The sequence below is a fragment of the Lepus europaeus genome, chromosome 3 (genome assembly GCF_033115175.1).
Source record: "Lepus europaeus isolate LE1 chromosome 3, mLepTim1.pri, whole genome shotgun sequence".
Classification (NCBI taxonomy): Eukaryota; Metazoa; Chordata; class Mammalia; order Lagomorpha; family Leporidae; genus Lepus; species Lepus europaeus.
The window spans coordinates 730,883-755,592 of NC_084829.1; the positions used below are offsets into that span (position 1 = coordinate 730,883).

General features: G+C 52.0%; 4 non-coding genes and 1 pseudogene across 4 annotated transcripts; 1 reads left to right on the top strand and 4 right to left on the bottom strand.

Moving 5' to 3' along the window:
- Positions 1-11,584: 11,584 nt before the first annotated feature.
- Positions 11,585-11,657, bottom strand: TRNAV-AAC (transfer RNA valine (anticodon AAC)). The gene has a single exon. It is a non-coding gene; the product is annotated as a tRNA-Val (tRNA).
- Positions 11,658-15,163: 3,506 nt separating this feature from the next.
- On the top strand, positions 15,164-15,235 carry TRNAM-CAU (transfer RNA methionine (anticodon CAU)). Its single transcript has one exon. It is a non-coding gene; the product is annotated as a tRNA-Met (tRNA).
- Positions 15,236-20,243: 5,008 nt separating this feature from the next.
- TRNAQ-CUG (transfer RNA glutamine (anticodon CUG)) lies at positions 20,244-20,315 on the bottom strand. Its single transcript has one exon. It is a non-coding gene; the product is annotated as a tRNA-Gln (tRNA).
- Positions 20,316-22,733: 2,418 nt separating this feature from the next.
- Positions 22,734-22,805, bottom strand: TRNAQ-UUG (transfer RNA glutamine (anticodon UUG)). The gene has a single exon. It is a non-coding gene; the product is annotated as a tRNA-Gln (tRNA).
- Positions 22,806-23,470: 665 nt separating this feature from the next.
- On the bottom strand, positions 23,471-23,611 carry LOC133757191 (U2 spliceosomal RNA; annotated as a pseudogene).
- Positions 23,612-24,710: the final 1,099 nt, after the last annotated feature.

Below are 24,710 nucleotides of genomic sequence, written 5' to 3' on the forward strand. Positions count from 1 at the left end.
CATGGACTCGTGCGATACACGAGTTATTACAGCTGCTAGGAGGAGACAGTGGGCTGCATTTTCACTAAGCTTCGAGCCAGGGACTTCCTGCCACTGCACCAAGGACTCTGGCCCAAGACCTCTGGGGAGGTCAGCACCGTCCTAGACACCCGAGGCACAGTGGAGCAGCATTGCACCGGCCCAGGAAGCATCCAGTGTTTAAGTCCAGTGAGCCTTATGCTAAAACCTTGACACTACAAGGGAAGGCAAACACCCCAGAGCTGACCACACTGGGCATTCACTGCCTGATGTTGTGATGACAAAGACACGGGGACTCATCCCTCCACATCCCTCAGAATTCCTTTCTGCCTCACCCCTGCGTCGACCCATGGCAAAGGTCTGCCAAGTTTACATTCAAACTCCTCTGCCTGCTGTGTATCCTGGACCAGATCTCCTGTCCATTCTCCTCTGTTGAACAGTTTCCCAGCTCCACAATAAATTTATTCTCTGCCAAACTCTCTCTTCCTTTCTTTCTTTCTCTCTCTCTCTTTCTTAAGATTTATTTATTTGAAAGGCAGAGTTACATAGAGGCAGAGAGAGAGAGAGAGAGAGAGAGAGAGAGAGACCCATCTGCTGGTTCACTCCCTAATCAGCTGTGACAGTCAGAGCTGGACCAGATTGAAGCCAGGAACCAGGAGCTTCTTCTGGGTCTCCCACATGGGTGCAGGGGCACAAGCACTTGGGCCATTTTCTACTGCTTTCTCAGGCCACAGCAGAGAGCTGGAGTGGAAGTGGAGCAACCGGGACCTGAACCAGTGCCCATTATGGGGTGTCAGCACTGCAGGCAGCGCTTTCTACTGGCCCCAGTTTTTCTCCTTTCCTAACATGTGAATTTATTTTTATAGATTTTTTTTTAAAGGAGAAGTCTAGGTTCACTGCAAAACTGAGCAGTAAGTATAGAAGGTTTCCACAGACCACTGTCCCTGCCACTCGCAGCTGCCCGCTCCATCAGCGCCTGGCCAGGCAGTGCGTTCTAGACTACAGACATCCCACACTCTGGGCAGTCGTTACCCGGAGACCAGCGTCAGTGGCAGGCTCACTCCTGGAGCCGTATGGCCTGTGTGTGTAATCATGTGTCCCCACCATTATAGCATCACACGAGTGGTTTCCCGTCCCTAAACATCCTTTGGGCCCCACCCTTTCCTCCACTCAAACCCTGGTAACCACTGATCTTACTAACTCTTTTGTTGTGCTTTTCCCAGAGGTCACATAGTTAGAGCATGGAGCTGTTTCTGATGAGTCTTGCATTTAGTAACATGCATCCAGGTTGCCTCCATGCCTTTTCATGGCTTGAGAGTTTTCTCTGTCCTTGGAATAACCTTCCATTGTCCGGATACATTGCAGTTTATTTATCCATTCAAGTACTCATGGATGATGCTTCCAGGTGTGGGCTGTTATGAATAAAGGCTTCATAAACATCCGTGTGTGAGCTTTCCTGTGAAAACTCATATTTTTCAGCTCTTTTGCACAAATACCAAGTAGTGCATGGATCTGATGGAAAGAAGTGTTTATTTTCTAAGAAATCATCAAATTGTCTTCCAGAGTGGTTGAACCATTTCTCTTCCCACTAGCAATGGGTGACCTTTCTTGTCTGTCCGTATCCTCAGCAAGTCTGGCATTGTCAGTGACGTGGATTCTGAAAGTTGTGTGGTGATGTGTCACGGTTGCTTTAACTTACATCTCCGTAGCTTTCATTTGCATATTTGCCACCAGTATTTCTTCTTTGGAGATCTGTCTGCTCAGACCTTGGGTCATTTCTTTAATTGGTTGTTTGTGTTCTTACTATGGAGTTTCTGGGAGTTGTGTGTTTTGAATAACGCTCTGTTACTAGGTGCATCTTTTGCAAATATTCTCTCCACTTTGTGGCTTGTCTTCATTCTCTTGATGTTACAGGTTTATCATCATTATTACTATTTTTCACATTTCTTATTAGTTTTTCCTAGAGCCCTCACCTCTCTGCTCCCACTGTCTGTCTTGCACGCCTGCTCTATCCGGTGGAGCTCTTCGCATCTTAATCTGAATGGTTTCAACTTTAGGGTCTGATGATTCCAACATCCTTGCCATCTCTGAGTCTGGTTCTGATGCTTTCTCTTCAAACTGCTTTTTGCCTGTAGTACGTCTTCTTATTTTTTCTCCATAGCCAGATATGTGGTACCAGGCAGAAGAAACTGCTATAAGTATTTATATGATAAGGTGTGGGTGTCCTTGAGAGATTTTTCTTAATGGCTGGCTTTCCATGAATTTTGCATGTGTATCTGCAGACTGTACACTCGCCAGGTGTTTCATATTGTGTCTCACTCAAGTCTAACAGGTCCAGTTATTTGGTGATGAGTGATGTGCACATATTGAGCAATGTGTTGTCTGGCAAGGATCAACAGTCATTGCTCTGTACTAACAAGCAGAGCGAAACCTGAAATGGTTACATATAAGCAGATAGTAACTGCCATTGAAGCGTTCATCGGCAAGCAGAAAACAACCAGATTTCATTCCCAGGACCGATGCCTCCCTTTTTCTCTTTCTGACCTCGGGAAGGCTTCTACCGCAGCTTTAATCATATCAGTTAGAAACAAGTTTAATTAAAAGACAAAGGCCTCCATCACACCATCAGCAATGCACAAGTCTGTTAATTTTCCAAATCCTCCCTGAAAATTGTCATTTGCCTTTTCTATTCTTTGTATTATTGTTGTTAATTTGGCTGTAGCCATCCTAAAGGATCTGAAAGGGAATCCGATGGCGGGCGTGACTTGCATTTCCCAGATACACAGTGACGCTGAGATCTTTTGATGTGCTCACTGCCTATTCTTTTATCTTGTTCGGGGAGATGTATATTTAAGTCCTTTCACTGTTTTCAAATTGGATTTTTGCTGTTGTTTCTAAGTCATTAAGAGTTGTTTACGTATCCCAGATAGTAATCCTTTATCAGACATAAGATTGACAAACATGTACTGTCATTCTGTGGGTTGACTTTTTACTTCTTGATAGTATCATTCATACACATAAGACTTTAATTTGCTGAAGTCTAACTTATGTGTCTTTTTAATTTCATTGCCTGTGTTTTTCTGTCATATACAAGAAATCATTTCTAAATCCAATGTCCTAAAGATTTCTCCCAATGTTTCATCATGGAATTTTTTTGATTTTAGCACTTGTGTTTAGGTCTTTGATCCACTATGAATTAATTTACGCATGTGGTATGAGGGATGCATTCAGTTCCATTGCTTTGCATGTAGATACAGTGTTTCCATTTGTTGAAAAGATTGTCCTATCTCTATTGAATGGTTCTGCCACTCTTGCCAAAGATCAATTGCCCATATACACAAGAACTTACTTGTGGGCTCTCTATTGTATTCCATGGGACTGTGTCTGTCCTTAGGCAGGTACCATATGGTTTTGATTATGGCAGCTTTTTGTTTCTTTCCAAAGAATTTTGTTGTCTGTTTTGGCCTATGATTGTTTGTCTTAGGCATTGTTACTCTGTAAAGTCAGAACATTTTGGCAGCTCTGAGACAAAAGGAACATAGCCCTTCGTGGACACGAGTTCCACATCTGTGGATTCACCCAACCTGGGATTGAAAATGCTCGGAAAACAAGAATCTGATGTGTGAGTTTTCTTCAAAGGGAATTGGATGGTCTATTTTGCGCTGTTTACCCCCTGTACACACAGATTTTTCCTGAAATAGGTGGGTGGCTCCTCCTGTGGAGCTTGCACAGACTGTGAGGGGTCAAACAATAAGCAAACAAGTAGATCCTGACCTGGTCCCTGTGGGGACCCAACTCTTGATCCCTACATTTAGGATCTTGAGACACAAAATACCTGAATTGAGCAGTAACTAAGAAACTAATTGTGGGGTGAGAATTTGGTGCAGTGGTTAAGGCTCTGCTTGGGAACCCTAGGGTGCCTGGGTTCAAGTCCCAACTCTGTTTCTGATTTCTGCTGATATACACCCTGGGAGGCAGCAGGTGATGGCTCAAGAATTTGAGTCCCTGCACCCACATGGGAGATCCAGACTGAGTTAAATAAACTCTCCATCCACATGACTGTCAATCACATTTTTATAATAAAACAACAACAACAACAAAATCCCATTCTGAGTGGAAAAGTGTTGATCCTGTATGTTTTAGGGAAATGGGGAAAACCCTTTCCCAGCGCACGCCCAGCCTGCTCCTGCAGAGGGCTGCCATGACCCCTTCAAACAGAACCCAGACCGGCAGGAGGACAGTGCTGCCACTTCTGAAATGTGCATTTGGGTCAGAACGTTCTCCAGGAGGGCACAGGAGAGGAAACTTCCTCCTGTGTTTCCGGGGAAACCCTGGAGCCATCACGCCTGGGCCTGGTGGGCAGGTGGCCGTGGGCAGGTACAGGGACGTAGAACACAGTTCTGCAGTCTGATTTTTCGTGGATCTGCAGAGTTTCCTGAAACTCGCGGGACTCACTTCCCCATGTGGCTGGGGTGAGTTTGGGATGCGCCTTGGGAGGTCCCCACCCTTTGCCTTCCATTCCCTGCAGCCTCCAATACCACTTCTGCGACTCCTTGTCCTCCGTGTTGCCACTTGAAGCCTAAAATACAATCCCAGCATGGCGGCTGCTTCCACCACTGCAGCCTGAGCGGGACTTTAACCTGTTTATCTTGCCTCTGTTTTGGGTGCTTACAGTTTTCCCTTATTAATTTTTAAAATAAATATACCCTGGCTTTGGCCACTATTCCAGAGATTACTCTTGTCATCGACGATGTACTTGTAGAGTTTGTTAAATTCTTTAATTTAAAAAAGAAATTAAGGCACATTTGCTGGGTTCCAATATCCGCAATATGGAATGAGATGCAACAAATGTCATTTCTCCCGCCTGCTTGCCATCTGCCCAGGGCGGGCCCCACCTCCGTGGGTTAGCATGGTCATGCATTTCCTGCCAGCTTTGCAGAGCTGTGGAAGTGCACACAGAATCCAATCCAAGGACGTGGTTTCTCCCTCCCCAGCCCGCACGCTGTCATTCACGACATGTTGTTCAGCACCTGGCTTTTTCCATACAGTGATATTTTTGAGAACGTTATGACTGAGTACCTGAAGATCCTCCTTATTCCTTTAAAGTATGCATTGTGTCCCATTTTGTAGATTTATTTGATAAATTTTATGAGGATGAATGAGCTTTTTCTTATCTTTCTATTACAAATAACGCTGCAGTGAGCAATGGTTTCTCACGTACACAGGCACCCTTTCCACACTTGAAGAAATGCCCCTCAAGAGAGCTCTCTGTCTCCGTGCCTTTTTTTAAATATTTGTTTTTATTTATTTGAAAGGCAGAGTTACAGAGAGACAGAGAGATCTTCCATCCTCCGGATCACTCCTCACATCTGGCTGCAATGGCCGGGGCTGGGCCAGGCCGAAGCCAGGAGCCAGGAGATTCATCTGGGTCTCCCCTGTGGGTTCAGGAGCCCACGTACTTGGGCCATCCTCTGCGGCTTTCCCAGGCACATTATCAGGGAGCCGGGTCAGAAGTGGAGCAACCAGGACTCAAACTGGTGCCCACATGGGAGGCTGGTCTCACAGACGGCTTTACCCATTATGCCACAACACCCAGCCCTCAAACAATCTATTTTCCTCCTCCATCTTTATTGGAATTGTTTAAAATTACATTGCTATTTTCTAGGACTTCAATTGCTTTTCCCATCTGACTTTTCAAAACTGATTACAGCCAATGAGACATGAGTGTCCAAGTGACATGACACACAAAAATAACATCTTGATTTCTGTGGAAATGCATTTCTCTGTAATTTCTGAATATCTCCGAAGGGTGCTAACTCTGAACATCAATGTTTCCCAAGGGTTTCAGATTTAGTCTTTGAAAAAATGTGTCCGAAACCTCAATGCCACCATCTGTATGCCCAGCATCAATGCTATGTTCCTGCTCAGGCTTGTATCTGCGTTTCCCTTGCGTAGCCTCTAACACACATGCCCGTCTTTTAGCCTTGTGTACTCCCACCCAGCTGGAGGTTCCAGGAGGGCCTTACTCAGATGTTATGTGGGTTATTTAATAGCTACTGAGGTCAGACAATCCAAGGCCAGCATTATGCTAAAATTAAAGTTCTTTATGGACGCCCATGGACACTTCCAGAATTGGTTTTACCTCCTACATGGGAACACAGTCGAGAAGCCCAGAGCGGACTCAGACCAGTGAGTTCCTGTTCACGCATTCTTGTTCACCAGTGGTGTGGAAAGGAGGGTTCTTCCATCAAGCACCACACCCAACACCTCCCACCCACACCTCCACCTCCCCATACCTGGAGCACCCGGAGCACCTTGGTGCTGTGTTTGAACGTGTCCAGGTTCTCCACAGGAATAGCACTTCTGCTCACCGCCACGGTCACGATCAGGAGCCTGGCCTGCCGTGGTTGTAGTGGCACGGCTCTTGCTCTCCCCTGGGCTTCTCGTGGTCCTGGGCGGTGTGGCCATCTCTGCCACAGCGGCAACCGGCTTCATCCTCCTGATCACACTCTGGGAAGACAGCCAGACCCGCCACAGTGGGAACACACACCTGGGAGAGATGAGGAAACCAACTGGGAACCTCTGCCGGGCTTCTCGTCCCACTGCCGGCCTCTGCCAGCAGGGCATGACCCTGGCCCAGGGGCCGGGCCGTCCGCACTTGAAGGACTGGACACTGCTCATGGCTGCAGTGAGATCTTTGGAGTGGGGGCCGCAGGCCAGGAGAAGGAGACTTGCAAGGTCGTGGCCGTTTATTTTCAGGGTCTTTGCCTGTGCCACACGCGGTCTGCACCCAGCTCTTCAAACAATTAAAAAACAACAACAACAAAAACAAAACAAACAAACAAAAAACCTTAGCGGGTGCCAACACTGTGCATATTAGGCTAAGACTCTGCCTGTGGTGCTGGCAGGTGTCCTGGCTGCTCCTCTTCAGATCCGTCTCCCTGCTTACGGCCTGGGAAAGCAGTAGAAGATGACCCAAGTGCTTGGGCCCCTGCACCCACATGGGAGACCCGGAAGAAGCTCCTGGCTCCTGGCTGGGGCCTGGCCCAGCCTTTGTTGTTGCAGCCATTTGGGGAGAGAACCACCGGGTGCAAGACCTTCTCTCTCTCTCTCTCTCTCTCTCTCTCTCATTAAATCATCCCTTTCTTCAAGGATTACCCTCCCTGTGGAATTTTCTGAGAGCAATGTGGATTAGATGTCCATTCTGTCTTTCAGACAGGAGGAAAGTCTTACAGGGGTTGAATTTCTGCAGGGAAGAAAGGTAAGCTTTTAGTTTAGCAATCTAAGGCTTCGACTTTGCTGTCCAGGCATGAACGGAGTGTTGATTTCTGCCCAGCCTTCATGTCCCCAGCCATCCCACTTCTAGGACTGTCCCTCAGTGAACTTTCCTCCCGGCCCTGTGGTGCTGTCCGAGGCAGTGCAGGCCGGCAGCCAGCCAGGCCCAGGCCAGGAGCAGGGAGGGAGGAGTGATGCTGTGGCTCCTTCCTGGCACCACGAGGCAGTCACAAGTGAGGCACCTGGACCAAGAGGGAAAGATTTTCAGCTTCAAGAAAGTAAATTAATCAAGAGACAAATGACTTCCCAAGATCCACAGCACTGTATGGAAGTTGAAACCACAGAGACACCCAAATCAAATAGGAGACAGCGGCTGAATGACTAAGGCCTGGGGAAGAGTGGGGATCATTGTAGGGGGAGAGACGGAGTGGGAGGTGGGAGGCCACTCTGGGAGGCAGCTGTCCTCTCCAGGCCCCTCAGCCCAGGCCCTCCACGGTCTGTCCTGGCCAAGCATCCTCTCCTACAAAGTGCACTGGGCTCCAGGCCTCCCCGGAAGCCTGGTCTCTAAAGCTGTTTCTCAGTTGTCAGACACGGAAGCTGCCATGCAGCTGGGAGGACAGAGAGATGGGCCCGGGACAGCCCGTGAACGGCCTCTGAATCAAATCGCTGCACATGTAGCCTGAGCTTTCCCAGCTTGGTGTTGGTGAGGCCCACGCCTTCCTGGGCTGCACATTGTGGAGTTTTGTTTGATACCATCTGTGGTGGATTGAGAAGGCCATGGCAAGATGGCTGCTGGCAAGCAAGCGTCAGTTATTCAGAAATGGCTTAGGCAACCCCCTGGGAACCCACCTGGCAATGGAGCCTGCTTGGCAACAGGCTGTGATTGGTTAGGGCATAAATTGTCCCTTGACTGGATTGGCTGCCTCAGCTATATAAGCAGCTGTACCAACTGAAATAAAGGAGTCTGCGGGCTGCTCGCCTCTGGCCCGGTGTCTGTGTGGTGACTCTGCGCCTCTTGCCCCACTCCTCCTCCCAGAAGTACCCACAGCAACAACTGTCAGTTCTAACAAACGGAATGTAAAAGGAAATGGACACAATGCCCCAACTCTGAAATTGATGTCAATTTCAACGTCAGAGACATACTGGAAATGTCTGTCTTGAGTTTGCTGACAACTCTGGCAGTTGGTGGTTTCCACGGAGAGTGTGTGTCACTCACCCACTTCAGCTCCAGACTGGGTGGAAACACCTCCTGCCCAACTTGGTTGCCCTCTTCTCCATGTTTCTGCAGGCAATGTCTCATCTTTTGAAACTGCACCCTTGTTGAAGATGCCAAAGCTGAGGTTGTCACCGGGAATGTCACCGGGGGACCTCACTCGCATCTGTAGGTCTGCACCTGTGAGGTGCACGGCCTCCCGGGGCTGCAGGGAGTCTGAGGCACTCACTGTCTATACAGTGGACAGACCTGCCTTTGCATCACACTGAGTGTATCTTGTTGGATCTTGTTTTATTTTTTAAACTGATTTTTATACATGCCTAGGTTGTGGTTCTCTGTCGAATATTTGTATTGAGAGTTTTTCCCACCTATGTCTGAGACAGCATCCCTCAAGTACAGCGATTCCTGGAACAGAAAAGGAACAGAAAAACTGGTGCACGCTTTGCTGTGGCTAATGGTCCGCACTTTTGAAACTGTCTCCACTGTCTGCTAAATCAAATATTTACCCTTCATGCCCTGCTGGATCAGAAATTTCTAGAACTTATCCACTCTTTCATGTAAGAGTGACTGGGGGCTCAATAGGCTAATCCTCCGTGGCGCCGGCACACCGGGTTCTAGTCCCGGTCGGGGTGCCGGATTCTGTCCCGGTTGCCCCTCTTCCAGGCCAGTTCTCGGCTGTGGCCCGGGAGTGCAGTGGAGGATGGCCCAAGTGCTTGGGCCCTGCACCCGCATGGGAGACCAGGAGAAGCACCTGGCTCCTGCCTTCGGATCAGCGGGGTGTGCTGGCTGCGGTGGCCGTTGGAGGGTGAACCAACGGCAAAGGAAGACCTTTCTCTCTCTCTCTCTCCTCTCTCTCTCTCTCTCTCACTGTCCACTCTGCCTGTCAAAAAAAAAAAAAAAGTGACTGGGAAAAGGAACACAATTTATCCATGCTCGCTTGAAGATTTGGTGGACTTTGCAAAAGAAGACAGATTTGAATTGACTGAAACCTTACTGACAGATTCGGAGCTAGCTGCCATCCGGCTTCTAAAGGTGGCTTTTTCAGCCCAGTGCATTTCTGCTGGGGTGGGGGGAGTAGATTGCCACTTCTGTTTAAAAATTGTGTCATTTGCATGGATTTCTAAGAACTCGTAATGAGTTAAAGCCACACCTGCCTGAAGTTGCCAGGGAAGTGACCAACTGGTCTGAACATAATTATGGGCAAGGAAACGGTGCCGATGTGGCGTCACCCGCTGTTCCCGCCGAATCCGTGGTCTGCCTGTGACTCCTGACCAACACAGAAGCACGGCACAGCAGACAGGAGCCTCAACGGGGAATGCTCACGTCCCTTTCCGTAACAGCAGGGCCTCACAGAACAGGAGCCTGTGTTCTCTGGGAGCCACGCCCTGCAAAGCAGCGTGGGACTTCACGATGCTGATGGAAGTCAGCCAGTCTTAACAAGGTCCCTGCTACTGCCCGTATCCTAGCCCTGTGGCACAACATGCTCATATGAGTTTCTTTGTAGAGTTTCCACTTATTTTCCAACTTTTCCCCATGTTCACTGTTCAGGGTTGAATTTTAAAATTTGCTAGGCAGTGTATTTTATCCTTGCATCATTTCCAACCCTGGAGGTATACATGGTGTCAAGATGCTTCGAGTTCTAGCTCGTTATGCGTTGTGCAGAAGCACATGATCACAGTGTCGACTTTGTGAGCCTGTGCCTGTGTACAAACATGCTGGAACTTCCTCAACAAGACAAGATCTGCTCGCATTTGCACGTGTGAGATACAAGTTTGGAAGATCTTGGCTCTTCGGGTGACTGGGTATGTGCTGGAGACCATTGTGGGTTTTGATGGATGTGCACCCGAGACGTCCCTTGTCCGTCTGGTCTCAAAGGACCCTTCCCTTTCTGTGTCTGTCTGTCCAGTGCGGCCACAAGAGGAAACATAAGGGAGGCTCAGGAGCGGAGCTCCCTCTGCTCACAGGTCCTGGACACAGGGGCCGGCACACCGTGCAGGGCAGGTGGTCAGGTGGCAGGTGCCGGCAGCAAGGGGGCTGGAGGGAGTCTTTCCCGGGCTTTGTGGGAAAGGCAGGCAGGGCACGGTGAATGCGTCAGGGACTGGCTCATTTGAATACTTTCGGTGGCTTCTGTCAGCCGGGGGGTGCTGAGATTGGAATGCTTATTCCGCGAACAGCAGCATTAGGATGGAGGGCATGCAGCAGGTGAGCAGGCCCTGAGGCCCCCAACCTGGGCTGTGCACGGCGGGCCCTCCTTCACTGGTCCCTGGCCTTTTTACATGCGATGACTCAGCAAGGAGGCCCTGGCCTGAGGCTGGCACTCGATTTTCCACTTCCTACACCTCGGAGGCCTGAGACGACGCGTTTCTGTGCCCCTGAACAAGTCCAGCCCCAGACACTCGGTCCTCACTGCAGAACCGACTTGGACCGGGAGGGATCAGGCGGACCCTGAGGGCGGTTTCCCCCGCCTGCACTCAGAGCCGCGCTCAGCCAGGGTTTCTGCAGTGACCCGAGGCCTCTCTGGCGTTCCGTTATCGTGTTAGTGGGGATGGACTTAGTGAGACACTGTCCAGCCATCGTCTTCCCTTGCGTCCGCTGTGGGGCGCTCCCCGGCTTCCCTCGCTCGGCTGGATCCTGATTGCCGTGCACAGCTCTGTCTCCGGCCCCAGCTTGGGGCTGAGCTGGATTCTCCATTCTGGGACATTTCACGGAGGGGGATGCTTTCTGGTTGCGGCCCCGCACCGGCTGCGCGGACCCTGCCCAACCCACGAGCGTCCACCCTGCCCGGGAGCTTCGGGCTCGCTTCCTCGGGGTGTTTAAATGCCAGCCCGGCCCCTCCGGGTCGGCAGGGCCCCCGACCCGCACAGGAGAGACCCTCGGTCAGCCCGAGGCGCCCTGCTCCTGCGCTTTCCGAGCCGTGCCTCCTCCCCGGCTCCCGCAGCAGGGGGGAACCAGGCCGCCTGGGTCCCCGCAGACGTAGGAAGCCCGCACGCTGGGTGCGTGGGGTGAGGATAGGCGTCGCAGCAGGTGCGGAGTCCAGACCAAAGCTCCTAGGAGCAAAATTCGGGTGTAAAAGCAACTTGTTTCCGCCCGGTTTCGAACCGGGGACCTTTCGCGTGTTAGGCGAACGTGATAACCACTACACTACGGAAACCCGCGGGAGGCATGTGCTTCCCTCTTCTTTTTATAAGCGATTGACTTTTTCATACTCGTTACCCGACGATCTAATTTAAAGTGAGGGACATTTACTAAACAACTGCCCTTTCCTCTTAAAAAATAATGCATTTTTTTACTAGTTATAAAAATAAACATTGGCTAAACTGAAAGCATGCCATCGTAAAAATTAAAAAAAAAATTAAAAGAATAAGAAAGGAAGGAGGAGGGAGGCTAGGGTGGGAAGTATCACTGTGTTCCTAAATCTGTATATATGAAATAACTGAAATTTGTTCACTTTATATAAGTTTTTAAAAATTGAAAAAAATAAAAACTGGCATAGAACTAACATTAAAATTTAATTCCTATTGAAATGCACGCATCTATGAATCCATGAATGCATTTTACACCCATTTATGTTTAGATATAATTCCCATCATTGTATATCTTTAAAAATACTAATTTTCAAAATTATATTTTAGTGTTTAGCTCTGTAAAGCTAATAATTTCAATGATATTTGAAGTGATGTACATGTTTATGTTTATTAGGAGAAATTTCCTTAAAAACCTCTAAGCGTGAAAGAATATTACGTTTGAAAGATAAGTTTATGGGAAATTCAAGAAGGAAAAAATGACATCGCAAGGTATAACAGAACTTGAGCGTTTGCATTTTTCTATAAACGATTATATCCATTTGTGTGGGCTTTGCTTTCAATTCTCCGGGGGGGTGCATCTAGAAGTGGAATTGCTGGACCATGTCATGATCCCAGCGTGTAACTTTCTGAAGGACTATCAAACTGTCTTCCACAGTGGCTCCCACCTGCAATGTGCGACGACATTAATTTTGGATATCCTCCGTGACAATTGTTAGTCTTTTCTTTCTCCTTCCTTCTCTTCCTCCTCCTCCCCACCCCCTTCTTCTAAGAGCGTCCATCCACTGGCCCACTCCCCACGCAGGTCCAGGCATAGCTGGGAGCTGGGAACGCAGTTCAGGTCCCCCATGAGTGGCAGGGACAGGAGCACAGGCATGGTCAAAGGCGTGGATGTGGGAATTCCAACCAACCTAGGCCAAAACCAACCCTAACCCTAACCCTAACCCTAACCCCGGGACTTCTTTCAGTTTTCCTGGGTTGCTTCGTATTTCTGCAACGCCATAACAAGAGGCATCCTGACGGCGGAGAAGGTGAGTTCCAGCCCAGAGAGACAAAGGCTAGGCCCAGCTCAGCGGGGCCGCCCGGGCTGCGGGCTCCACCGCCGCTCGGGGCGAGGGCGCCACCTGGAGGCCGAGACGGGCACCGCGCCTCCTTCCCCCGCGGGGGCCTCTGACCGTGGGGACGGGGGTCCCGGAGCGTGGGGAGAGGGGCGGAACTCGGGGACTGCAGTGCCGGTGCAGGGAGCCCCCGCCCCTGCCGCAGAGGCCCCCGGAGGAGGGGATGGGGCCGTGCTGCCTGCACTTAGGTCTGCCTCTCTGACCACGTCCAGAAATTCCTTACTTGTGGTATTTACGTAGTCAACAGATGTTTGCATCAAAACCGGGATCGTTTTAGGCCGTCATCACCAGCCCTGCCACTCGCTCTGAGTCCTGGCGGCCCCTTCCCTCAGGGAAAGCGGTTTGCACGTGAGGATCAGCCTGGGTGAGAGCTGATCTTTGTCGGAATTTTGCTCAAATGTCTGTAAATACGTGGCCCTACTTGCCCTGAAGGTTCTCCGCAGGTTCCTGGGTGGCCCCTGGAGAGGGTCTGCTAGCGAGGATATCCCGCCCGTTACTCTACTCCCTCTGGTAGCAGCCACAGTGCCTCAGACCCGTCTCCACCGGCTGCTGCTGGCCCCGGGCGCTCGGAGCCTCCACCGGCATCTAGGGTCTGCTTTCTGTTTTTACGTAAGGTAAACGAATTCCACGTATTTCGTAGGTACAGATTAGGAGCAGGGATAGTCCCCCCCCTTCTCTTCCTCCCCTCCATCTTCACAATGATCCACTCTCAGGTTACTTTGTACTCCTAAGATTAACCCCGCACAGTTGAGCACTGGCTCAGCAGCGGAGCCCAGGCTGTGACCAGTCCTCGGACCTCGGCATGCCCACGTCACTCCCGTACCTGACCTTGCGGGTACTCCACTAGTGACCGCAGATCAGGGCACGCCTCTGCTGCTCGTCTTCTCGGGACTGGCTTATTTCGCTAAGTATAATGGTTTCCAGTTGCCATAGATCTGGTCCATAAAGGGTTTTTCTCAATCTCCCATTTTCTTTCTAAGGGTTTTGGAGTTTAGCTCTTCCGTCATAACATTCGGTCTTCTCGGATTTCTCATTCTCTCTAGCCCTCTGTATTTGGCCTATGGTGTGGAGCAAGTTTCCTTCTTCACTATGTGCAACTATTACTCTGAAATAATTTTTGAGTATAAAATAATTTCCTGACATGGGATGCCATTTTTACCATAGACTGTTTCCATACTACACATTTTAGGCTATATGTTACCAAATAGTTATAGTCCTTATAGCTTTATGATACATATACACGCACAGGAGCCACCACTTGCTTCTCTAATTTTTTGGACCCCTCGTGTGTTAAGACTCCGTTATGATGAGGTCTTTCCTGGCCAATCATTCTGACTGATGAAATAAAAGTGAATACATTGTATTTATCTTTGTTGTGGGGTTAGGGACCTCCCAAGTAATGTGGGGACCGAGAGCCCTGGCTGCGCCGGAGTGACCCTCAGCGGGGCTCAGGCCGGGATCTCGTCTCCTGTCGGTAGAGGTGAGACTTGGAGGTGAGGCGAGAAGCAGATGTGTGGAAAGGCAAAGGATAGCGCTCTCGGGCCGAGTGCAGACAGCCTCCGGCACCTGCACCTGCCAGGCCGGGCTCTGCCGCTTGCTGGGTGGGGCGGACCGGGATCCAAAGGAGGCGGGCTCCGGGACGAGGCTGCGGCGCGTGGTGGTCGCCGGGAGGGCGCGGGGTCTCCATGCAGGGTCTCGGTGAGGGTCTCGGTGCAGGGTTTCAGTGCGGGATCTCAGTGCAGGGGGTGGGTCTCGGTGAGGGTCTCGGCGCTGGGTCTCGGCGCGGGTTCTCGGTGAGGGTCTCGGTGGGGGTCTCGGTGCGGGGTCTCGGTGCGGGGTCTCGGCGCGGGGTCTCAGTGCAGGGGGGGGGTCTTGGTGAGGGTCTCGGCGCTGGGTCTTGGTGAGGGTCTCGGCGCGGGGTCTCAGTGCAGGGTCTCGGTGGGGGTCTCGGTGGGGGTCTCGGTGCGGGGTCTCGGCGCGGGGTCTCAGTGCAGGGGGGGGTCTCGGTGAGGGTCTCGGTGCGGGGTCTCGGGGCGGGATCTCGGCGCGGGGTCTCGGCGCGGGGTCCAGCGAGGCGGGGAGCTGTTCGCCGCCTCCTCGCTTTGGTTTCCCCTGGGCTCGGAGCAGTTCTGGGCAGGTAGAGGCAGCTTGGGCGGAGGGAGCAGACGCCGCAGAGGCCAGAAAAGATGGCTGATTTCTAACTTGGTAAACTAGAAGAGCAAGCTCACAGGGCCGTCAGCAGAGTGGCGCAGCGGAAGCGTGCTGGGCCCATAACCCAGAGGTCGATGGATCGAAACCATCCTCTGCTATCCACTTTTTGGAGTCTACGGATAACTTTGAAGGGATGACTCGAAACAGTTTGTGTTTGAGGCTGTACTTCCAGGTAATAACCGTGTTTGGCATTTTCTCCCCGTCCTCTTCAAAAGAGAGGCAAATCTTTATTGGGAAAAGGAGGCGATAGATTCCAGGTTTACTTCCAACAAGTTAGCCATCCATCTTCCAGTGGGTAGAAAACGCAAGGGTACTTGCTTGTGGGAAATGGATTTTTAAGTAGATGCACAGTTCTTTCATAGTCCACAACTCTTTGCAGGCTCACTGTATGCTTGGATTCCAGAACATTTTGTACCAAAATAAACTTCTCTTTTGCCTCCATTTCCCACCACCTTTTAAAAATATCCTTGGACATTGAGGTAGAACATGGTTTTATATTTTCTTGCACTCAGATGGAAAGCACTGCTACTGATCTGGTTGAGAGCAGCGGTTACTGCCTTTCTACCGGGGCAGGAGCCTCCTGCTCCAGCTACCCCGTTGTTTATTCGTATGCGCGGCTTATTAAACTCATTTCAAGGCAGTGGTCACCTCCTGCCGATTCTCCTGTAAAGCGACTGCTAGCGAGGAAGACTCCAGCGAGGAAGAGGCTGACTCTCCCTTCCCTCCGCACTCACACGAGGTAGACTCACGGGAGTGTTGAGAGCAACAAGGAGCAAGGCAGCTCAAGGTGAAACTGTAGAAAACACTGGGGTGCATAAACACTTTGTGCGTCAGGAGTCCATGGACAAATTCAAAGGAGAAGTGGAAGTCTTACTGACAAACCTCAAAAGAAATGGAGAGAAAAATGCCACTCAAAATATTTGAAAATTTTTAATATTTTAGCTTTATTTACTTGACAGGTAGACAGACTGACAGACTCACACACACACACACACACATACACACACAGCTCTTCCATCTGCTGGCTCACTTCCCAAATGCCTCCAACAGCTGGGACTGGGACCAGGTTAAAGCCAGGATCCTGGAACTCAATCTGTGCCTTCCACATGGGTGGCAGGGACCCAAGCACTTGAGTCATCACCTACTGTGCTTCCCAGGTGCGTCAACAGGAAGCCGAGTGGGAATTGGAGTCAGGACATGAACCCGGCACTCCCACAGGGGATGCCAGCATCCCAAGCAGGGGTCTCATAGCCACGGGGCCAGATGCCCACTTCCAAAATACTTTAAAATGAGTGCCTGAAAGAAAACGTGAGCCCCCCCTAGACAATGGGAATTTACAGAACAAATATCAAAAGGGAATGGACAGATGGGAGGGCTATGCAGCTACAAAAAAGATACAGTGTGGTTCCAGGAAATAGTGACAAAAAACTGCCACTGAGTATTACTTTGCCTCCTTGGTTCCAAAATGAAGGGGTATTAGGAAGACATATGCATAGCTCTCTTACTTTGTGAATAGAAAATACGGTGAAGAGAAACCAGAACACAAGGAAGCCAGTTTTGAAAGCATGTAAGTTGTTCTACATTTTCAAAACTCCATTTCAGATAAACAAAGATGGGAACTGAATGGGAAAAAAAAAAAAAAAACCTAAAACTGAACTCAAATGAACTCGATCCTATTCTGTAACATGGCTACATGGAAAGGAACAGAACATAATTTGGGAAAAAAAGGGCATTGGACAATACACCTTCACTCTTGCAAAAGGGGGTGAGGGTGACTGGGCAAGCTGCAAACCAACCTTTACCTTTTTCTGGTGGCTGGTTTTTGGTACCAGATGGGCAGAACAATTCCAAACCTAATGTATTTTAGGCTCAAGCAAGTGAGTGAATATGTTGCTATTACGGACTGAGGGCTGTCAGTGTGGAAGAAAGGGTACAGAGAAACACAGAATCCTGCAGAGATGGCTTGGAGTTGGGGGCATGGGTGTGTGAGCTCCTGCTTCTAACACACATGTGTGCATGTGTACCTGCATGTATACATGGACACACATGTATGTGCATATGGACATATATATGTTTATGTGTGCCCACGTACAGGGATAAGCATGCCCGCACACCCCCTAGGTCTTTCCATGAAAAAGGCCAGGAAGCCAACATCATGAAAGTGATGGCTACAGCCAGCCCTGGACATGGGTCCCCACTGAAAGGGATCAGGGCATCACTGAGAAATGGCCAGGGTCCATGCAAGTGAACTCTGGACTCACCCGTTGCACTAAACAGCAATAGAGTGCTGGAATAAATGGTGATGGCAGAGTGCAAGGCTGGGAGCCAGCCTGTCTAGGGCTTCCTCCTGTGCGATCTGGGTTAGTTTGAGCACCAAGATAATTAAGGACAACAATGAGTTATAAAGCATGAGGAAGACAATAAGGTCTCGTGAGTTCACATCAGTGACAGATATTTAAGTGAATGGAGAAAAGGGGAGACTTTCGTTCAGAACGGAGGGAGCACTGCAGGGCCGCGTGCTGCCTGCACTGAGGTGCTGTCCCAGCCCGCAGCGCCTCCGCCGCTGGTGCTGTCTTCTCCACAAGCTCCCTCCACCCCCTCATTTTTCACCCCCAGTGCTCTCCTCCAGCCTATCCTCTGTCCACACTCCTCAGATCTCAAGGGACTTCACAGCCTTGGCCTCTCTGGCTTCCTCTGTCTGAGTTTGGCCGCCCTCATTTGCATTCCCTCCCCCCACGTGGTCCCTGCCACACCTCCACGAATTTCCATTCCTTGCTCCTCTGACCTCCTAGCAAGCTCCAGTCCTGAGGCCCTGTTCTCACACAGGAGTTCAGGAGCACCTGCTAGGGCCTTTCCCCAGAACTGAGGGTGGCTCACTGGCACCTTTGCCCCAAGTCTGCCCTGGCTGTCCCCAGATGTCTTGCCCTCAACCCTCCTTCTTCACTGATGTCAGACTTCTGCTTGCTTCCGGCGGGCTCATGGTTGGTAACTAACACAGAGGGCTGCTTCCTGCCGGCTCACTGTTGGTAACTAACACAGAGGGCTGCTTCCTGCCGGCTCACGGTTGGTAACTAACACAGGGCTGTGGGGCGGCAGAGCTGCCCTTGTGTGCGCGCTGAGGGTGAATTCTGTGGCCAGTGGCGCCCGGTTAAGGAGACCCACACTGGCTGCCCTGTGTTCTTGTGCGTAGCTCTGCAGCAGTCACTGCCTGTGAGAGAGAGAGAGAGAGAGTGGGGGTGGGGGTGCATGTGTGAATGCCAGAAGAAAATCATGGTCAAAGGCCACTTTCGCGAGCATTCCAGGATGGAGTCAGGAGGCCAGAGACCAGGGCCGTGGCACATGTCACCCTGCTGCCTGGGAGCAGGGACCCTTCCCTGGGCTGCAGGAAACGGCACACGATTGGGAACCTCTGAGCTGGGCCTGGGCCTGCAAAGCCATGGATGCTTTTTCTTGGCCATTGCAGCTGAGCCACTGGCAGGAGAGACCAGCAAACGCCACCCTAGAGACAGTCCGGCTGGCAGTCAAGTGCGCCGGCCTGGTGAGGTGGGGCCCAGCCGGAATCGCTGGTCCATCTGCTCCTGTGACTGCAGGAGGTCCCTGGTTCTCAGCTTCTGCCTCCCTGTGTTGCTGTGTGGCTGCCTCGACCCAGCGGAAGACAACGGAGTTTCAGTTCTCAGGGCCCAGGCAGGGCTCTTTGGCTCTCAGTTTTCTTCTGAGTTTGAAATGATCACCGCGCGGGACATCCGGGCACTTCCTGCTCTGCAAGTCAAGAATCCACACTGAAAGGCTCAGCCGTGCCCCTGTGTGCCGGCCATCTCGTTCCTGTCACCTGGCCCTGACTCCTCCCCAGCCTCTTGCAGGAGTCACTCTGCCACCCATCAGCGTTCCACGTGGGCGTGCGCGTGGGTGGGTCTGGCCATGGGAGTCGGTGCTGCCTGCAAACCCAGAGCGACACCCAGTGTGGGGCTGCGTGCTTGGTGCGCTTGTGAGATTGCCCTCGCTTCCGCAGGTCACAGCCGCTGGGGTGTTTTTCACCTTTGTGGCTGTGGTGACAAACACGCGGGCTTTCCACTCCCAACTGTGGAATCATCCCGTTTGTAAGGATCATTTGCGTGCTGCACCCAAGACAGCCTGGAATTCCAGGTGGATCTCTCTCTCTCTCTCTCTCTCTCTCTCTCTCTCCTGCTTCTTCCTCCTCGGTATAGGGGTGCAGGTCATGGGCTACTCTTCCCCAGTCTTGTCCTGGTTTGTGAGAACCCTCCCACTCCACTGTTTCCAGGGGGCTTAACACTGAAGACTTTCTCAAAGGCTGGTTAGTGCTGGGGCAGGGTGAGCCTTCCACAAGCCCACTGTGGTCCACAGCATCCAGGGTTTTGTTTTTAATGATTGGGCAGAAAATACGTATAAAGAAAATATACCAACTTACAGTTGAATGTTTTTTTCTTAAGATATATTTATTTATTTGAAAAGCAGAGTTAGAGACAGAGAAATCTTCTGCCTGCTGGTTCACTCCTTAAATGACCGCAGCGGCTGGGGCTGGGCCAGGCCAGAGCCAGGAGCCTGGACTCCATCAGGGACTCCCGCGTCGGTGGCAGGGGCGCAAGCACTGATAATTTGACATGCCCTAGAATCCTTTAAAAACATATTTTGCATAATTCTATTTAAGTCAAAAAATGTTCATAAATTCTTTTTCTCTCTTAAAGAAATTTTTGGTCCAAATCTGCCACAGAATTTTCTTCCAATAATATCACATGTTTAAGCCAAAAGTCTGTGACTGATCACCCTATCATACCACTCTGGAACACAACCATAAACATTGAGGTATAGTTTTTAATTACCAATATTTCTCTGCATTTTAAGTATCTTTCCTCTGATTAGAATCGTTGTGAAATCGTATATGCACTTAATACAAAGCAAATAGATGGTTTTTGATAAGTGCTTATGCAGTATTTGAAAAATAAAATTGTGTTGAAAGTTCATCGCTTAATGAAAGGTGTAGGTCCTCCCTCCTTGTCCCTGGTAGCGGGTGAACCTGCTGATAAACGCTTCTCTGGCTGGAATGCAAACGGAGTGGATGCAAGTGCGATTCCAAAAAGCTTTTCACCAAGGTCCCACCGAGACTTGAACTCGGATCGCTGGATTCAGAGTCCAGAGTGCTGACCATTACACCATGGGGCCGGCTTCTTGGGTGCCTCCTGGCTTGTTGGATGACCCAGTGCTAATTCCTGACCGCATCCTTCCCCACCCTCGCCCTTCGGCTGTATGGGAGGTGAGCGCACCTTCCGCGCTTGCTCTCCAAGTACTGATCCCAGCGCACTTGTCCCAACATCCCTTACGCCAGCGCCTTCACCCGGGAGAGCGCGGTCTTCCTAACGGCAGAGCCCTCGCCCCACGCCTCCTCCGTCCTCCCAGGGGGCAGGGACTTGGCGCGTCCCGGCCTCTGTTTCTCCACCGGAAAGCAAGGGGGGCGTCGGACAAGACCGAGCCCTCGCGGTGCGCCAGGCTTCGCACCCACGTTTTCTACGCTGGCGCCCCCGGAGACTCGCGATCACCGGTGAGACGGGCCGGTGAGCGGCTTCCGCGGGCCGGGAACGCGGGTCACGCCCGAGCTCCCTCGCGGTCAGACGGCGCTGCCCTCCCTGGAACCCTCTCCCTAGCGCGGCCCCTGCTGCTGAGGACGCGCGTGGCCAGATCTCAGCAAAGTCACAGGCGAGAGCTTGGTGCTCACGGGAGACCGAAGCGAGGGTGCGTGGAAAACGGCGCCAGACGAGGACCCGCAGCCGTGGGGGCGCCACTCGGGGCGAGGGGTTGGAGAGGGGGCCCCGCGGCACTTTCCCGGGAGGGCTTAGTCCAGGCCTCCATCGCTCGGTCGCGCAGAAATGAGCCCCGGGAGGCCCCGCAGTGCTCGGGAGAAGAGTCCCTGGCCTGCCTGTCTGCACGGCCCATCTCCCGCGCGAGCGCGCGTACACCGGGCGTCTGTCGCGGACTCCGGGTCGCGTGCCACCCCAGCCGGTCCGGCAACACCTGCTGCCTTTGAGCCGGCCGGGAGAGCCGGGATTCTGCGCACGAGTGCGCAGTTCCTGGATGGGAAAGGGGATTCCAGGTCCGCTTCGAGTGGTTTACCCGGATTCGATCGGCGAGTGCAGCGAGCGCCTGTGTAGTGGACACTTAGGGTCGGGGTTTGCGGGTCCGGGGCGCTGCATCGCAGGGTTTGAGGTTTTTAGGGGAAGACGCGCCGCAGGCGGGCGCCCTCTGCCGGGGTTCCCTTGCAAAGGAGTTTTTGCAAGTGGCCGCCACGGGACAGAGTCTTTAAATTCAAGTCTTTTCTGGAAAGAGATCGTGGACGGCCCAGGCTCCTTTTCAGCACAGGAGGGAGGAGATTCCACACTGTCGGGTCGGGTGCCCTCCGGGGTCAGCAGTGAGAACCCAGCTTACATCTCCGGGGCAGGCTCCTGGCCCCGTGTGTCCGCAGGCCAGCTGGGAAGAGACCAGGCAGGACGCATGGCCGGGGGAGAATCCGTGTTCGCAGGCAACCTCTCTCCTGCACCCCCAGCCGGAGCCCTTGCCTACTGCGCAGCAAGAAAACCTGACACTTGTTGCGAGTGTCCAGTGCCACTCCGTGGTCAGGCCGGTGACCTGCGCCGGACTTGGAGAACCGTTGGTCTGGAATGAATTGCGTGCGTTCTTCCTCGAAGGGAATTCCATTCAAAAATATGGAGAACCCAGCGGCTCATTCACGTCCCTCCCTTCCCCTGGTGGACTGAGCGGCCTCCAGCTCCGGGGACACTCCTGCCCCGGTCGCGCGCGGACTTGTTAGCGTGGGTGTGGACTTAGGGCTGGAGGAAGAAAACAATGGACATAAATCCGGGAGGGAGCAGGGCAGAAAAACGAACCCAGCGCTCGTCGCCGGGCTCTGGGCCCAGCGAAGAGAAGTTTTTGCACTCGGCAAGGGTTTCTGGGCTCCTAACCAGAGCCAGGCGCGCAGGGGCAGCCTTGGACAGCAGCCGGCCTGACTCCGAAGCAGAATTTGCTGTGTCGAGTGGAGGGAGAGCTTATCAGACAAGCAACGCAGGGATGAGCGGGAGGTGGCGTGGGAAAGCGCATCGGGTGCGGGGGACACACGGAAGAGCCCCCCACGCCCGGGAACGGAGCCCAGCTAAGGCCTGGACGTTGCTGCTTGAGGCAGGAGTGGAGACCTCGGGAGGGCGGGCACGCCTTTCAGGTGGAGACGGGAGGGGAGGAAGTGCAAGAGTAGAGCCGACCTCACCGTGCTCGGTGACCAGGAGCTCAGCTCGGAAGGCCGCAGGGGTTGCAAGCCCCCGTGAGACGAGGAGCGAGCGCGGTTAGGGGAATGCGGCCTCGCACGCCCACGCAGGTCCCTGTCCCGCGCGCGTTCTGTCGTAGGAGCAGAGACCCAGGGGCGACGCAGGGAGACCGCGCTGCTCCGCACGCGCGCGGGGCCGAGGGCGCTCCGTGCCGCAGCGGCGTCCCCGGGTGCCCACTGGCTCGGGCAGGTGAGGGCTCGCCGCGGCGGGTTAGCACGGGTGGTGGGCGGGGTTATCGAAACAGACAAGTTCAGAGGGAAAAAAACGAAGCAGGTCCCACCGAGATTTGAACTCGGATCGCTGGATTCAAAGTCCAGAGTGCTAACCATTACACCATGGGGCCAACGGCGCTGGGCGCTCGGAAAGTCTCTCTTGTGACAAATGTCATCGCAGAGGCGGGCGCCCACAGGCTGAATTTTCGGCCTGGGATTTTTCTTTTTGTAAAAGCTGCACGCCCTCTAGAGGCGTTTTGGAATGTGTGGGTGTTCTTGCCTTCGGTACACCTGCTTAGGAAGGCACAATGTTGCAGAATGAGTGTCTCACCCGGGTTTGCTGGGGGAACTTTGCTAACAGTGAGCTCCTGTAGGATCTCCTACTCCTGGGAAACTCACCGTCCGTATCCTGACCTTGCACGCGGCAAGTCTGAGCACTCTGAGGCCATCGCAGGGCTTAGGGAGAGACCACACACACTGCTCTGACCGACAGCCCCAGCCTCAGCCAGCACCGCCCGCCAGGTGAGTGAAGACACGTCCCAGAAATCTCTATCGCTCAGCAGCCACACCGAGAATCACCCAAGCCGGTGTCCACCTGAGGCCCGGGTATCCGGACCCCAGGACCCAGGACTAGACATGCTTGCTCCATAGCCTCACTCGTTCCATGGCAATCACATCCAGAACAACTTGAGGAAGGAATTCTACCCATTTACCCCAGTGTTGCTCCAGAGCACGGTCCTCAGTTTTTTGCCACCATCAATCATGTTTTAGTGAGTTTCAATTTATGGGTCTGTTTAAGAGTTTGTCATTTATCTCCAAAAATGATGTTTACAGAATCGTCGGCCCTGGGGTCTGTGAGAATGGGATATAGTGTGGAAAAATAAAAGCTCGTGATTAGACACTACACTTGATCTTAGCCAAAAGGCTGAGAAGTGATAAAACACGTGAATAGATACTAGGGACAAAAACTTCCAAAGGAACCCTCTGCCAGCTGCTGCTAGGACAAGCACTACACGGAATCTGTTGAACTGTTGTGCAGTCTGCATTCCAGCCACTGGTCTTGGTGCTGGGGCGACAGCTGAGACTCCTTTGTTGGAATTTGCCCTTTGAGGGACAGTTGTCTAAGAGCAACATTTGCTTCCCACATCTAGCGCCTGGCCGAGGTAGCCCCATCAAATCTACCTTGTTTGCTGCTGCAGTTTTCCCGGTAGCCATTCAGAAAACTTGCAGGCAGCCACGGCTCTGTGCGGGAGTCATATTAGACTAACAGAAAGAGGCCCGAAGCTTCTCATCACAGGCCCCGCGTGTCTCTCAGTCCTAGACAGAGGCCTGCCCTGAGACTTCTGCCCAGAGTAGCTTAGGCAGCAACACTCACCTTCATGACACTGACACCTCTTAAAAAAACCCCAAGTCCCACCCACCCCTTTCTGGCTGTACCTCTATCCAAACCATGCTAGCAAGGTGATGGCTTGTTAGGGGATTTAGCAACTTACCTTTTGTCTGGCTCCCTCTCCACCTCAAGGTACAAAAACTGGAACGCTAGCAGGTTGATTGGGTCACACAGAAGTAAAATTGGTGACTCAGCAGTGACTCGTCTGACTTGTAACTGGAATTTGTATTAATTTCTGTATTGTTCACTTTGTTTTGATGCATGACAATTATTTCCCTGTTATGGACATCATCTTATTCAATTTATACATCTTGATGAAATTGGACTGCTTTTCTGCCTTTGTTTTCTGGATAAGAAAGCTGGTGTAATGAGCTTCATGGACTTGTTTGCACAGAGGCCGGCTGGCATCGCCTTTGCGACCTCAGATTCTCAGGTTTTCACCCCCCCCCCCCCCCATGCAGGTCTGCCTTTGTTGCCGGTTCTTTCCTGGGGCGGAGAACAGCCCAGGGCAAGTCTGTTCAGCCATCTTGGACCTTTCCCTGTTTGTTTGTTTGCTTTAACCAAGGAAGCAGCGTGCTCCCGGAGAGTGGCAGGAAGATCTGTAGGCCTCTGAATGGGAGGTCACACTCATGTGTTTAAGCCTAAA